This window comes from Schistocerca gregaria, chromosome 4 (genome assembly GCF_023897955.1).
Source record: "Schistocerca gregaria isolate iqSchGreg1 chromosome 4, iqSchGreg1.2, whole genome shotgun sequence".
Lineage (NCBI taxonomy): Eukaryota > Metazoa > Arthropoda > Insecta > Orthoptera > Acrididae > Schistocerca > Schistocerca gregaria.
The window spans coordinates 6888518-6905568 of record NC_064923.1 but is presented as its reverse complement, the minus strand read 5'-3'; the positions used below and the strand labels follow the sequence as shown (position 1 = coordinate 6905568).

The 17051-nt window shown below is 46.4% G+C and overlaps 1 non-coding gene across 1 annotated transcript; it reads right to left on the bottom strand.

The window, feature by feature from the left end:
• Positions 1-5925: 5925 nt before the first annotated feature.
• Trnai-aau (transfer RNA isoleucine (anticodon AAU)) lies at positions 5926-5997 on the bottom strand. Its single transcript has one exon. It is a non-coding gene; the product is annotated as a tRNA-Ile (tRNA).
• Between the last annotated feature and the right edge of the window lie 11054 nt (positions 5998-17051).

Genomic DNA, 17051 nt, shown 5'->3' with positions numbered 1-17051 from the left:
ACTTCATATTACCGCCTAGTATTTGCAGCTATGGCGACAAATTACTGCTTGGCTACACATCTGACACGTAACCGATGTGCTCTCCAAACAACAACACTTGCATTTCAGAACATGTCTTTCACACATGTCTACAAAATCACCTTCACCTTCAAATACAGATTCCTTGCGACTGACAGAGACGTAGGCAAAGTTAAAAGTTGCTATTTCCATTAAATATCGTTAATCAGAAAAACGGTAATTTACATCTGCAGCGGAACAAAATTCCGTTCCGCCCAGCGTCTGGCTCGAACCAACGACCCTGGGATTAAAAGTCTGACACTCTACCGACTGAGCTAGCCGGCTTCTGCAGGGAATACCTGCCGGGTAGCACGTCACACAGTACTCGTTTCGGTGGCGTGGTCCCATACAGTTTCTCTCCATGCAGCCTAATGTTTTCCTAACGTCACACTCGTCACGTCCTTACTTTTATGTTATAATCATTTCTGAGAGGTAAAAAAATTGCATGACAACATGCAGAGCTAGTGGCGTCAAAATTAACACACATACTTTATGTGACTCAAAAGCCGAACGAGTTACTTTACGACCTTGTTTTATATGTGCAAGTGCCAGTCAAAACTTGCGGTGTCGGCACTCTGCCGACCATTTCGCTAGTTAACACCGGTCTTGTTGTGTGTGTTTCAAGCTCAAGAGCATCTCCAAGCAAAAAATGGTCAACAGCAACATTCAGACGGTTTCGTACTGCTCAATTGCTACATTAAAACGGTATGTTTCTTTTTCAGAACTGGAAAAACACGAGCGTGACAGCATTCGAACCTGTAATCATCAGATCCGAGGTCCGACGTCTTATCCATTAGGCCACACGGTCACTGACGACTAACATTTACATGTATGCGACTCATCTCGAAACGCTCACACCCCTGAGGATTTGTGTTTTCGTTCTACACAGCCGCTGCCCCTTGCTCTTTCCCACCCATTCGTTACATTCAACCTCTGACGAGACCGACCAAATATAGACTGAGAAACAAGACCACACACTTTGTGCATTCGGAATCGAAGGCAGGGCGTCCCTCGCCGCATTTGCTACGATTGCCATTTGCTACTTCTGCAGAAGCGGCGGCGGCGGCAACGACGACGACGACGACGACGACGACGACGAAGGTCGCGAGAGGCTCTGAGATATGTGAGAAATACATCTATGAAATGTAATTCAGACTGCCTCGTCCCACCTTATGCTGTACCGCTTTACCAAATGCTTTATCTGCGCCATTCGCCTTAATCGCATCTGAGAGTAATTCTTAAAAAAACGCCTGTCGCTAATTGTACGTCATCACAGGTACTGTTTGCTATACGGCCACGACGCGCAACTGATTTCCAAAATTCATCATTCTCCTGTGAGGATGGAACTTACGACCCCTGGTTTATTAGACCAGTGCTCTACCACTGAGCTAAAGAGGCGCGGCCTAGCGGTACTCTTGGGTACTTCGTCCTTACGGTCGTCTGCATCATCAGACATTAGCTGACAACACTTCATATTACCGCCTAGTATTTGCAGCTATGGCGACAAATTACTGCTTGGCTACACATCTGACACGTAACCGATGTGCTCTCCAAACAACAACACTTGCATATCAGAACATGTCTTTCACACATGTCTACAAAATCACCATCACCTTCAAATACAGATTCCTTGCGACTGACAGAGACGTAGGCAAAGTTAAAAGTTGCTATTTCCATTAAATATCGTTAATCAGAAAAACGGTAATTTACATCTGCAGCGGAACAAAATTCCGGTCCGCCCAGCGTCTGGCTCGAACCAACGACCCTGGGAGTAAGAGTCTGACACTCTACCGACTGAGCTAGCCGGCTACCGCAGGGAATACCTGCCGGGTAGCACGTCACACAGTACTCGTTTCGGTGGCGTGTTCCCATACAGTTTCTCTCCATGCAGCCTAATGTTTTCCTAACGTCACACTCGTCACGTCCTTACTTTTATGTCATAATCATTTCTGAGAGGTAAAGAAATTGCATGACAACATGCAGAGCTAGTGGCGTCAAAATTAACACACATACTTTATGTGACTCAAAAGCCGAACGAGTTACTTTACGACCTTGTTTTATATGTGCAAGTGCCAGTCAAAACTCGCGGTGTCGTCACTCTGCCGACCATTTCGCTAGTTAACACCGGTCTTGTTGTGTGTGTTTCAAGCTCAAGAGCATCTCCAAGCAAAAAATGGTCAACAGCAACATTCAGACGGTTTCGTACTCCTCAATTGCTACATTAAAACGGTATGTTTCTTTTTCAGAACTGGAAAAACACGAGCGTGACAGCATTCGAACCTGTAATCTTCAGATCCGAAGTCCGACGTCTTATCCATTAGGCCACACGGTCACTGACGACTAACATTTACATGTATGCGACTCATCTCGAAACGCTCACACCCCTGAGGATTTGTGTTTTCGTTCTACACAGCCGCTGCCCCTTGCTCTTTCCCACCCATTCGTTACATTCAACCTCTGACGAGACCGACCAAATATAGACTGAGAAACAAGACCACACACTTTGTGCATTCGGAATCGAAGGCAGGGCGTCCCTCGCCGCATTTGCTACGATTGCCATTTGCTACTTCTGCAGAAGCGGCGGCGACGACGACGACGACGACGACGACGAAGATCGCGAGAGGCTCTGAGATATGTGAGAAATACATCTATAAAATGTAATTCAGACTGCCTCGTCCCACCTTATGCTGTACCGCTTTACCAAATGCTTTATCTGCGCCGTTCGCCTTAATCGCATCTGAGAGTAATTCTTAAAAAAACGCCTGTCGCTAATTGTTCGTCATCACAGGTACTGTTTGCTATACGGCCACGACGCGCAACTGATTTCCAAAATTCATCATTCTCCTGTGAGGATGGAACTTACGACCCCTGGTTTATCAGACCAGTGCTCTACCACTGAGCTAAAGAGGCGCGGCCTAGCGGTACTCTTGGGTACTTCGTCCTTACGGTCGTCTGCATCATCAGACTTTAGCTGACAACACTTCATATTACCGGCTAGTATTTGCAGCTATGGCGACAAATTACTGCTTGGCTACACATCTGACACGTAACCGATGTGCTCTCCAAACAACAACACTTGCATTTCAGAACATGTCTTTCACACATGTCTACAAAATCACCTTCACCTTCAAATACAGGTTCCTTGCGACTGACAGAGACGTAGGCAAAGTTAATAGTTGCTATTTCCATTAAATATCGTTAATCAGAAAAACGGTAATTTACATCTGCAGCGGAACAAAATTCCGTTCCGCCCAGCGTCTGGCTCGAACCAACGACCCTGGGAGTAAGAGTCTGACACTCTACCGACTGAGCTAGCCGGCTACCGCAGGGAATACCTGCCGGGTAGCACGTCACACAGTACTCGTTTCGGTGGCGTGTTCCCATACAGTTTCTCTCCATGCAGCCTAATGTTTTCCTAACGTCACACTCGTCACGTCCTTACTTTTATGTCATAATCATTTCTGAGAGGTAAAGAAATTGCATGACAACATGCAGAGCTAGTGGCGTCAAAATTAACACACATACTTTATGTGACTCAAAAGCCGAACGAGTTACTTTACGACCTTGTTTTATATGTGCAAGTGCCAGTCAAAACTCGCGGTGTCGGCACTCTGCCGACCATTTCGCTAGTTAACACCGGTCTTGTTGTGTGTGTTTCAAGCTCAAGAGCATCTCCAAGCAAAAAATGGTCAACAGCAACATTCAGACGGTTTCGTACTGCTCAATTGCTACATTAAAACGGTATGTTTCTTTTTCAGAACTGGAAAAACACGAGCGTGACAGCGTTCGAACCTGTAATCTTCAGATCCGAAGTCCGACGTCTTATCCATTAGGCCACACGGTCACTGACGACTAACATTTACATGTATGCGACTCATCTCGAAACGCTCACACCCCTGAGGATTTGTGTTTTCGTTCTACACAGCCGCTGCCCCTTGCTCTTTCCCACCCATTCGTTACATTCAACCTCTGACGAGACCGACCAAATATAGATTGAGAAACAAGACCACACACTTTGTGCATTCGGGATCGAAGGCAGGGCGTCCCTCGCCGCATTTGCTACGATTGCCATTTGCTACTTCTGCAGAAGCGGCGGCGGCGGCAACGACGACGACGACGACGACGAAGATCGCGAGAGGCTCTGAGATATGTGAGAAATACATCTATAAAATGTAATTCAGACTGTCTCGTCCCACCTTATGCTGTACCGCTTTACCAAATGCTTTATCTGCGCCATTCGCCTTAATCGCATCTGAGAGTAATTCATTAAAAAACGCCTGTCGCTAATTGTTCGTCATCACAGGTACTGTTTGCTATACGGCCACGACGCGCAACTGATTTCCAAAATTCATCATTCTCCTGTGAGGATGGAACTTACGACCCCTGGTTTATTAGACCAGTGCTCTACCACTGAGCTAAAGAGGCGTGGCCTAGCGGTACTCTTGGGTACTTCGTCCTTACGGTCGTCTGCATCATCAGACTTTAGCTGACAACACTTCATATTACCGGCTAGTATTTGCAGCTATGGCGACAAATTACTGCTTGGCTACACATCTGACACGTAACCGATGTGCTCTCCAAACAACAACACTTGCATTTCAGAACATGTATTTCACACATGTCTACAAAATCACCTTCACCTTCAAATACAGATTCCTTGCGACTGACAGAGACGTAGGCAAAGTTAAAAGTTGCTATTTCCATTAAATATCGTTAATCAGAAAAACGGTAATTTACATCTGCAGCGGAACAAAATTCCGTTCCGCCCAGCGTCTGGCTCGAACCAACGACCCTGGGATTGAGCGTCTGACACTCTACCGACTGAGCTAGCCGGCTACCGCAGGGAATACCTGCCGGGTAGCACGTCACACAGTACTCGTTTCGGTGGCGTAGTCCCATACAGTTTCTCTCCATGCAGCCTAATGTTTTCCTAACGTCACACTCGTCACGTCCTTACTTTTATGTCATAATCATTTCTGAGAGGTAAAGAAATTGCATGACAACATGCAGAGCTAGTGTCGTCAAAATTAACACACATACTTTATGTGACTCAAAAGCCGAACGAGTTACTTTACGACCTTGTTTTATATGTGCAAGTGCCAGTCAAAACTCGCGGTGTCGGCACTCTGCCGACCATTTCGCTAGTTAACACCGGTCTTGTTGTGTGTGTTTCAAGCTCAAGAGCATCTCCAAGCAAAAAATGGTCAACAGCAACATTCAGACGGTTTCGTACTGCTCAATTGCTACATTAAAACGGTATGTTTCTTTTTCAGAACTGGAAAAACACGAGCGTGACAGCATTCGAAACTGTAATCTTCAGATCCGAAGTCCGACGTCTTATCCATTAGGCCACACGGTCACTGACGACTAACATTTACATGTATGCGACTCATCTCGAAACGCTCACACCCCTGAGGATTTGTGTTTTCGTTCTACACAGCCGCTGCCCCTTGCTCTTTCCCACCCATTCGTTACATTCAACCTCTGAGGAGACCGACCAAATATAGACTGAGAAATAAGACCACACACTTTGTGCATTCAGAATCGAAGGCAGGGCGTCCCTCGCCGCATTTGCTACGATTGCCATTTGCTACTTCTGCAGAAGCGGCAGCGGCGGCAACGACGACGACGACGACGACGAAGATCGCGAGAGGCTCTGAGATATGTGAGAAATACATCTATAAAATGTAATTCAGACTGTCTCGTCCCACCTTATGCTGTATCGCTTTACCAAATGCTTTATCTGCGCCATTCGCCTTAATCGCATCTGAGAGTAATTCATTAAAAAACGCCTGTCGCTAATTGTCCGTCATCACAGGTACTGTTTGCTATACGGCCACGACGCGCAACTGATTTCCAAAATTCATCATTCTCCTGTGAGGATGGAACTTACGACCCCTGGTTTATTAGACCAGTGCTCTACCACTGAGCTAAAGAGGAGTGGCCTAGCGGTTCTCTTGGGTACTTCGTCCTTACGGTCGTCTGCATCATCAGACTTTAGCTGACAACACTTCATATTACCGGCTAGTATTTGCAGCTATGGCGACAAATTACTGCTTGGCTACACATCTGACACGTAACCGATGTGCTCTCCAAACAACAACACTTGCATTTCAGAACATGTCTTTCACACATGTCTACAAAATCACCTTCACCTTCAAATACAGATTCCTTGCGACTGACAGAGACGTAGGCAAAGTTAAAAGTTGCTATTTCCATTAAATATCGTTAATCAGAAAAACGGTAATTTACATCTGCAGCGGAACAAAATTCCGTTCCGCCCAGCGTCTGGCTCGAACCAACGACCCTGGGACTGAGAGTCTGACACTCTACCGACTGAGCTAGCCGGCTACCGCAGGGAATACCTGCCGGGTAGCACGTCACACAGTACTCGTTTCGGTGGCGTAGTCCCATACAGTTTCTCTCCATGCAGCCTAATGTTTTCCTAACGTCACACTCGTCACGTCCTTACTTTTATGTCATAATCATTTCTGAGAGGTAAAGAAATTGCATGACAACATGCAGAGCTAGTGGCGTCAAAATTAACACACATACTTTATGTGACTCAAAAGCCGAACGAGTTACTTTACGACCTTGTTTTATATGTGCAAGTGCCAGTCAAAACTCGCGGTGTCGGCACTCTGCCGACCATTTCGCTAGTTAACACCGGTCTTGTTGTGTGTGTTTCAAGCTCAAGAGCATCTCCAAGCAAAAAATGGTCAACAGCAACATTCAGACGGTTTCGTACTGCTCAATTGCTACATTAAAACGGTATGTTTCTTTTTCAGAACTGGAAAAACACGAGCGTGACAGCATTCGAACCTGTAATCTTCAGATCCGAAGTCCGACGTCTTATCCATTAGGCCACACGGTCACTAACGACTAACATTTACATGTATGCGACTCATCTCGAAACGCTCACACCCCTGAGGATTTGTGTTTTCGTTCTACACAGCCGCTGCCCCTTGCTCTTTCCCACCCATTCGTTACATTCAACCTCTGACGAGACCGACCAAATATAGACAGAGAAACAAGACCACACACTTTGTGCATTCGGAATCGAAGGCAGGGCGTCCCTCGCCGCATTTGCTACGATTGCCATTTGCTACTAATGCAGAAGCGGCGGCGACGACGACGACGACGACGACGACGACGACGAAGATCGCGAGAGGCTCTGAGATATGTGAGAAATACATCTATAAAATGTAATTCAGACTGCCTCGTCCCACCTTATGCTGTACCGCTTTACCAAATGCTTTATCTGCGCCGTTCGCCTTAATCGCATCTGAGAGTAATTCTTAAAACAACGCCTGTCGCTAATTGTTCGTCATCACAGGTACTGTTTGCTATACGGCCACGACGCGCAACTGATTTCCAAAATTCATCATTCTCCTGTGAGGATGGAACTTACGACCCCTGGTTTATTAGACCAGTGCTCAACCACTGAGCTAAAGAGGCGCGGCCTAGCGGTACTCTTGGGTACTTCGTCCTTACGGTCGTCTGCATCATCAGACTTTAGCTGACAACACTTCATATTACCGGCTAGTATTTGCAGCTATGGCGACAAATTACTGCTTGGCTACACATCTGACACGTAACCGATGTGCTCTCCAAACAACAACACTTGCATTTCAGAACATGTCTTTCACACATGTCTACAAAATCACCTTCACCTTCAAATACAGATTCCTTGCGACTGACAGAGACGTAGGCAAAGTTAAAAGTTGCTATTTCCATTAAATATCGTTAATCAGAAAAACGGTAATTTACATCTGCAGCGGAACAAAATTCCGTTCCGCCCAGCGTCTGGCTCGAACCAACGACCCTGGGAGTAAGAGTCTGACGCTCTACCGACTGAGCTAGCCGGCTACCGCACGGAATACCTGCCGGGTAGCACGTCACACAGTACTCGTTTCGGTGGCGTGTTCCCATACAGTTTCTCTCCATGCAGCCTAATGTTTTCCTAACGTCACACTCGTCACGTCCTTACTTTTATGTCATAATCATTTCTGAGAGGTAAAGAAATTGCATGACAACATGCAGAGCTAGTGGCGTCAAAATTAACACACATACTTTATGTGACTCAAAAGCCGAACGAGTTACTTTACGACCTTGTTTTATATGTGCAAGTGCCAGTCAAAACTCGCGGTGTCGGCACTCTGCCGACCATTTCGCTAGTTAACACCGGTCTTGTTGTGTGTGTTTCAAGCTCAAGAGCATCTCCAAGCAAAAAATGGTCAACAGCAACATTCAGACGGTTTCGTACTGCTCAATTGCTACATTAAAACGGTATGTTTCTTTTTCAGAACTGGAAAAACACGAGCGTGACAGCATTCGAACCTGTAATCTTCAGATCCGAAGTCCGACGTCTTATCCATTAGGCCACACGGTCACTGACGACTAACATTTACATGTATGCGACTCATCTCGAAACGCTCACACCCCTGAGGATTTGTGTTTTCGTTCTACACAGCCGCTGCCCCTTGCTCTTTCCCACCCATTCGTTACATTCAACCTCTGACGAGACCGACCAAATATAGACTGAGAAACAAGACCACACACTTTGTGCATTCGGAATCGAAGGCAGGGCGTCCCTCGCCGCATTTGCTACGATTGCCATTTGCTACTTCTGCAGAAGCGGCGGCGGCGGCAACGACGACGACGACGACGACGAAGATCGCGAGAGGCTCTGAGATATGTGAGAAATACATCTATAAAATGTAATTCAGACTGTCTCGTCCCACCTTATGCTGTACCGCTTTACCAAATGCTTTATCTGCGCCATTCGCCTTAATCGCATCTGAGAGTAATTCATTAAAAAACGCCTGTCGCTAATTGTTCGTCATCACAGGTACTGTTTGCTATACGGCCACGACGCGCAACTGATTTCCAAAATTCATCATTCTCCTGTGAGGATGGAACTTACGACCCCTGGTTTATTAGACCAGTGCTCTACCACTGAGCTAAAGAGGCGTGGCCTAGCGGTACTCTTGGGTACTTCGTCCTTACGGTCGTCTGCATCATCAGACTTTAGCTGACAACACTTCATATTACCGGCTAGTATTTGCAGCTATGGCGACAAATTACTGCTTGGCTACACATCTGACACGTAACCGATGTGCTCTCCAAACAACAACACTTGCATTTCAGAACATGTATTTCACACATGTCTACAAAATCACCTTCACCTTCAAATACAGATTCCTTGCGACTGACAGAGACGTAGGCAAAGTTAAAAGTTGCTATTTCCATTAAATATCGTTAATCAGAAAAACGGTAATTTACATCTGCAGCGGAACAAAATTCCGTTCCGCCCAGCGTCTGGCTCGAACCAACGACCCTGGGATTGAGCGTCTGACACTCTACCGACTGAGCTAGCCGGCTACCGCAGGGAATACCTGCCGGGTAGCACGTCACACAGTACTCGTTTCGGTGGCGTAGTCCCATACAGTTTCTCTCCATGCAGCCTAATGTTTTCCTAACGTCACACTCGTCACGTCCTTACTTTTATGTCATAATCATTTCTGAGAGGTAAAGAAATTGCATGACAACATGCAGAGCTAGTGTCGTCAAAATTAACACACATACTTTATGTGACTCAAAAGCCGAACGAGTTACTTTACGACCTTGTTTTATATGTGCAAGTGCCAGTCAAAACTCGCGGTGTCGGCACTCTGCCGACCATTTCGCTAGTTAACACCGGTCTTGTTGTGTGTGTTTCAAGCTCAAGAGCATCTCCAAGCAAAAAATGGTCAACAGCAACATTCAGACGGTTTCGTACTGCTCAATTGCTACATTAAAACGGTATGTTTCTTTTTCAGAACTGGAAAAACACGAGCGTGACAGCATTCGAAACTGTAATCTTCAGATCCGAAGTCCGACGTCTTATCCATTAGGCCACACGGTCACTGACGACTAACATTTACATGTATGCGACTCATCTCCAAACGCTCACACCCCTGAGGATTTGTGTTTTCGTTCTACACAGCCGCTGCCCCTTGCTCTTTCCCACCCATTCGTTACATTCAACCTCTGAGGAGACCGACCAAATATAGACTGAGAAATAAGACCACACACTTTGTGCATTCAGAATCGAAGGCAGGGCGTCCCTCGCCGCATTTGCTACGATTGCCATTTGCTACTTCTGCAGAAGCGGCAGCGGCGGCAACGACGACGACGACGACGACGAAGATCGCGAGAGGCTCTGAGATATGTGAGAAATACATCTATAAAATGTAATTCAGACTGTCTCGTCCCACCTTATGCTGTATCGCTTTACCAAATGCTTTATCTGCGCCATTCGCCTTAATCGCATCTGAGAGTAATTCATTAAAAAACGCCTGTCGCTAATTGTCCGTCATCACAGGTACTGTTTGCTATACGGCCACGACGCGCAACTGATTTCCAAAATTCATCATTCTCCTGTGAGGATGGAACTTACGACCCCTGGTTTATTAGACCAGTGCTCTACCACTGAGCTAAAGAGGCGTGGCCTAGCGGTTCTCTTGGGTACTTCGTCCTTACGGTCGTCTGCATCATCAGACTTTAGCTGACAACACTTCATATTACCGGCTAGTATTTGCAGCTATGGCGACAAATTACTGCTTGGCTACACATCTGACACGTAACCGATGTGCTCTCCAAACAACAACACTTGCATTTCAGAACATGTCTTTCACACATGTCTACAAAATCACCTTCACCTTCAAATACAGATTCCTTGCGACTGACAGAGACGTAGGCAAAGTTAAAAGTTGCTATTTCCATTAAATATCGTTAATCAGAAAAACGGTAATTTACATCTGCAGCGGAACAAAATTCCGTTCCGCCCAGCGTCTGGCTCGAACCAACGACCCTGGGACTGAGAGTCTGACACTCTACCGACTGAGCTAGCCGGCTACCGCAGGGAATACCTGCCGGGTAGCACGTCACACAGTACTCGTTTCGGTGGCGTAGTCCCATACAGTTTCTCTCCATGCAGCCTAATGTTTTCCTAACGTCACACTCGTCACGTCCTTACTTTTATGTCATAATCATTTCTGAGAGGTAAAGAAATTGCATGACAACATGCAGAGCTAGTGGCGTCAAAATTAACACACATACTTTATGTGACTCAAAAGCCGAACGAGTTACTTTACGACCTTGTTTTATATGTGCAAGTGCCAGTCAAAACTCGCGGTGTCGGCACTCTGCCGACCATTTCGCTAGTTAACACCGGTCTTGTTGTGTGTGTTTCAAGCTCAAGAGCATCTCCAAGCAAAAAATGGTCAACAGCAACATTCAGACGGTTTCGTACTGCTCAATTGCTACATTAAAACGGTATGTTTCTTTTTCAGAACTGGAAAAACACGAGCGTGACAGCATTCGAACCTGTAATCTTCAGATCCGAAGTCCGACGTCTTATCCATTAGGCCACACGGTCACTAACGACTAACATTTACATGTATGCGACTCATCTCGAAACGCTCACACCCCTGAGGATTTGTGTTTTCGTTCTACACAGCCGCTGCCCCTTGCTCTTTCCCACCCATTCGTTACATTCAACCTCTGACGAGACCGACCAAATATAGACAGAGAAACAAGACCACACACTTTGTGCATTCGGAATCGAAGGCAGGGCGTCCCTCGCCGCATTTGCTACGATTGCCATTTGCTACTAATGCAGAAGCGGCGGCGACGACGACGACGACGACGACGACGACGACGAAGATCGCGAGAGGCTCTGAGATATGTGAGAAATACATCTATAAAATGTAATTCAGACTGCCTCGTCCCACCTTATGCTGTACCGCTTTACCAAATGCTTTATCTGCGCCGTTCGCCTTAATCGCATCTGAGAGTAATTCTTAAAACAACGCCTGTCGCTAATTGTTCGTCATCACAGGTACTGTTTGCTATACGGCCACGACGCGCAACTGATTTCCAAAATTCATCATTCTCCTGTGAGGATGGAACTTACGACCCCTGGTTTATTAGACCAGTGCTCAACCACTGAGCTAAAGAGGCGCGGCCTAGCGGTACTCTTGGGTACTTCGTCCTTACGGTCGTCTGCATCATCAGACTTTAGCTGACAACACTTCATATTACCGGCTAGTATTTGCAGCTATGGCGACAAATTACTGCTTGGCTACACATCTGACACGTAACCGATGTGCTCTCCAAACAACAACACTTGCATTTCAGAACATGTCTTTCACACATGTCTACAAAATCACCTTCACCTTCAAATACAGATTCCTTGCGACTGACAGAGACGTAGGCAAAGTTAAAAGTTGCTATTTCCATTAAATATCGTTAATCAGAAAAACGGTAATTTACATCTGCAGCGGAACAAAATTCCGTTCCGCCCAGCGTCTGGCTCGAACCAACGACCCTGGGAGTAAGAGTCTGACACTCTACCGACTGAGCTAGCCGGCTACCGCACGGAATACCTGCCGGGTAGCACGTCACACAGTACTCGTTTCGGTGGCGTGTTCCCATACAGTTTCTCTCCATGCAGCCTAATGTTTTCCTAACGTCACACTCGTCACGTCCTTACTTTTATGTCATAATCATTTCTGAGAGGTAAAGAAATTGCATGACAACATGCAGAGCTAGTGGCGTCAAAATTAACACACATACTTTATGTGACTCAAAAGCCGAACGAGTTACTTTACGACCTTGTTTTATATGTGCAAGTGCCAGTCAAAACTCGCGGTGTCGGCACTCTGCCGACCATTTCGCTAGTTAACACCGGTCTTGTTGTGTGTGTTTCAAGCTCAAGAGCATCTCCAAGCAAAAAATGGTCAACAGCAACATTCAGACGGTTTCGTACTGCTCAATTGCTACATTAAAACGGTATGTTTCTTTTTCAGAACTGGAAAAACACGAGCGTGACAGCATTCGAACCTGTAATCTTCAGATCCGAAGTCCGACGTCTTATCCATTAGGCCACACGGTCACTGACGACTAACATTTACATGTATGCGACTCATCTCGAAACGCTCACACCCCTGAGGATTTGTGTTTTCGTTCTACACAGCCGCTGCCCCTTGCTCTTTCCCACCCATTCGTTACATTCAACCTCTGACGAGACCGACCAAATATAGACTGAGAAACAAGACCACACACTTTGTGCATTCGGAATCGAAGGCAGGGCGTCCCTCGCCGCATTTGCTACGATTGCCATTTGCTACTTCTGCAGAAGCGGCGGCGGCGGCGACGACGACGACGACGACGACGACGACGACGACGACGACGAAGATCGCGAGAGGCTCTGAGATATGTGAGAAATACATCTATAAAATGTAATTCAGACTGCCTCGTCCCACCTTATGCTGTACCGCTTTACCAAATGCTTTATCTGCGCCGTTCGCCTTAATCGCATCTGAGAGTAATTCTTAAAACAACGCCTGTCGCTAATTGTTCGTCATCACAGGTACTGTTTGCTATACGGCCACGACGCGCAACTGATTTCCAAAATTCATCATTCTCCTGTGAGGATGGAACTTACGACCCCTGGTTTATTAGACCAGTGCTCTACCACTGAGCTAAAGAGGCGCGGCCTAGCGGTACTCTTGGGTACTTCGTCCTTACGGTCGTCTGCATCATCAGACTTTAGCTGACAACACTTCATATTACCGCCTAGTATTTGCAGCTATGGCGACAAATTACTGCTTGGCTACACATCTGACACGTAACCGATGTGCTCTCCAAACAACAACACTTGCATTTCAGAACATGTCTTTCACACATGTCTACAAAATCACCTTCACCTTCAAATACAGATTCCTTGCGACTGACAGAGACGTAGGCAAAGTTAAAAGTTGCTATTTCCATTAAATATCGTTAATCAGAAAAACGGTAATTTACATCTGCAGCGGAACAAAATTCCGTTCCGCCCAGCGTCTGGCTCGAACCAACGACCCTGGGATTAAGAGTCTGACACTCTACCGACTGAGCTAGCCGGCTACCGCAGGGAATACCTGCCGGGTAGCACGTCACACAGTACTCGTTTCGGTGGCGTGGTCCCATACAGTTTCTCTCCATGCAGCCTAATGTTTTCCTAACGTCACACTCGTCACGTCCTTACTTTTATGTCATAATCATTTCTGAGAGGTAAAGAAATTGCATGACAACATGCAGAGCTAGTGGCGTCAAAATTAACACACATACTTTATGTGACTTAAAAGCCGAACGAGTTACTTTACGACCTTGTTTTATATGTGCAAGTGCCAGTCAAAACTCGCGGTGTCGGCACTCTGCCGACCATTTCGCTAGTTAACACCGGTCTTGTTGTGTGTGTTTCAAGCTCAAGAGCATCTCCAAGCAAAAAATGGTCAACAGCAACATTCAGACGGTTTCGTACTGCTCAATGGCTACATTAAAACGGTATGTTTCTTTTTCGGAAATGGAAAAACACGAGCGTGACAGCATTCGAACCTGTAATCTTCAGATCCGAAGTCCGACGTCTTATCCATTAGGCCACACGGTCACTGACGACTAACATTTACATGTATGCGACTCATCTCGAAACGCTCACACCCCTGAGGATTTGTGTTTTCGTTCTACACAGCCGCTGCCCCTTGCTCTTTCCCACCCATTCGTTACATTCAACCTCTTACGAGACCGATCAAATATAGACTGAGAAATAAGACCACACACTTTGTGCATTCGGAATCGAAGGCAGGGCGTCCCTCGCCGCATTTGCTACGATTGCCATTTGCTACTTCTGCAGAAGCGGCAGCGGCGGCAACGACGACGACGACGACGACGAAGATCGCGAGAGGCTCTGAGATATGTGAGAAATACATCTATAAAATGTAATTCAGACTGCCTCGTCCCACCTTATGCTGTACCGCTTTACCAAATGCTTTATCTGCGCCGTTCGCCTTAATCGCATCTGAGAGTAATTCTTAATAAAACGCCTGTCGCTAATTGTTCGTCATCACAGGTACTGTTTGCTATACGGCCACGACGCGCAACTGATTTCCAAAATTCATCATTCTCCTGTGAGGATGGAACTTACGACCCCTGGTTTATTAGACCAGTGCTCTACCACTGAGCTAAAGAGGCGCGGCCTAGCGGTACTCTTGGGTACTTCGTCCTTACGGTCGTCTGCATCATCAGACTTTAGCTGACAACACTTCATATTACCGGCTAGTATTTGCAGCTATGGCGACAAATTACTGCTTGGCTACACATCTGACACGTAACCGATGTGCTCTCCAAACAACAACACTTGCATTTCAGAACATGTCTTTCACACATGTCTACAAAATCACCTTCACCTTCAAATACAGATTCCTTGCGACTGACAGAGACGTAGGCAAAGTTAAAAGTTGCTATTTCCATTAAATATCGTTAATTAGAAAAACGGTAATTTACATCTGCAGCGGAACAAAATTCGGTTCCGCCCAGCGTCTGGCTCGAACCAACGACCCTGGGATTAAGAGTCTGACACTCTACCGACTGAGCTAGCCGGCTACCGCAGGGAATACCTGCCGGGTAGCACGTCACACAGTACTCGTTTCGGTGGCGTGGTCCCATACAGTTTCTCTCCATGCAGCCTAATGTTTTCCTAACGTCACACTCGTCACGTCCTAACTTTTATGTCATAATCATTTCTGAGAGGTAAAGAAATTGCATGACAATGTGCAGAGCTAGTGGCGTCAAAATTAACACACATACTTTATGTGACTCAAAAGCCGAACGAGTTACTTTACGACCTTGTTTTATATGTGCAAGTGCCAGTCAAAACTCGCGGTGTCGGCACTCTGCCGACCATTTCGCTAGTTAACACCGGTCTTGTTGTGTGTGTTTCAAGCTCAAGAGCATCTCCAAGCAAAAAATGGTCAACAGCAACATTCAGACGGTTTCGTACTGCTCAATTGCTACATTAAAACGGTATGTTTCTTTTTCGGAACTGGAAAAACACGAGCGTGACAGCATTCGAACCTGTAATCTTCAGATCCGAAGTCCGACGTCTTATCCATTAGGCCACACGGTCACTGACGACTAACATTTACATGTATGCGACTCATCTCGAAACGCTCACACCCCTGAGGATTTGTGTTTTCGTTCTACACAGCCGCTGCCCCTTGCTCTTTCCCACCCATTCGTTACATTCAACCTCTTACGAGACCGATCAAATATAGACTGAGAAATAAGACCACACACTTTGTGCATTCGGAATCGAAGGCAGGGCGTCCCTCGCCGCATTTGCTACGATGGCCATTTGCTACTTCTGCAGAAGCGGCGGCGGCGGCGACGACGACGACGACGACGACGACGACGACGTAGATCGCGAGAGGCTCTGAGATATGTGAGAAATACATCTATAAAATGTAATTCAGACTGCCTCGTCCCACCTTATGCTGTACCGCTTTACCAAATGCTTTATCTGCGCCATTCGCCTTAATCGCATCTGAGAGTAATTCTTAAAAAAACGCCTGTCGCTAATTGTTCGTCATCACTGGTACTGTTTGCTATACGGCCACGACGCGCAACTGATTTCCAAAATTCATCATTCTCCTGTGAGGATGGAACTTACGACCCCTGGTTTATTAGACCAGTGCTCTACCACTGAGCTAAAGAGGCGCGGCCCAGCGGTATTCTTTGGTACTTCGTCCTTACGGTCGTCTGCATCATCAGACTTTATCTGACAACACTTCATATTACCGGCTAGTATTTGCAGCTATGGCGACAAATTACTGCTTGGCTACACATCTGACACGTAACCGATGTGCTCTCCAAACAACAACACTTGCATTACAGAACATGTCTTTCACACATGTCTACAAAATCACCTTCACCTTCAAATACAGATTCCTTGCGACTGACAGAGACGTAGGCAAAGTTAAAAGTTGCTATTTCCATTAAATATCGTTAATCAGAAAAACGGTAATTTACATCTGCAGCGGAACAAAATTCCGTTCCGCCCAGCGTCTGGCTCGAACCAACGACCCTGGGATTAAGAGTCTGACACTCTACCGACTGAGCTAGCCGGCTACCGC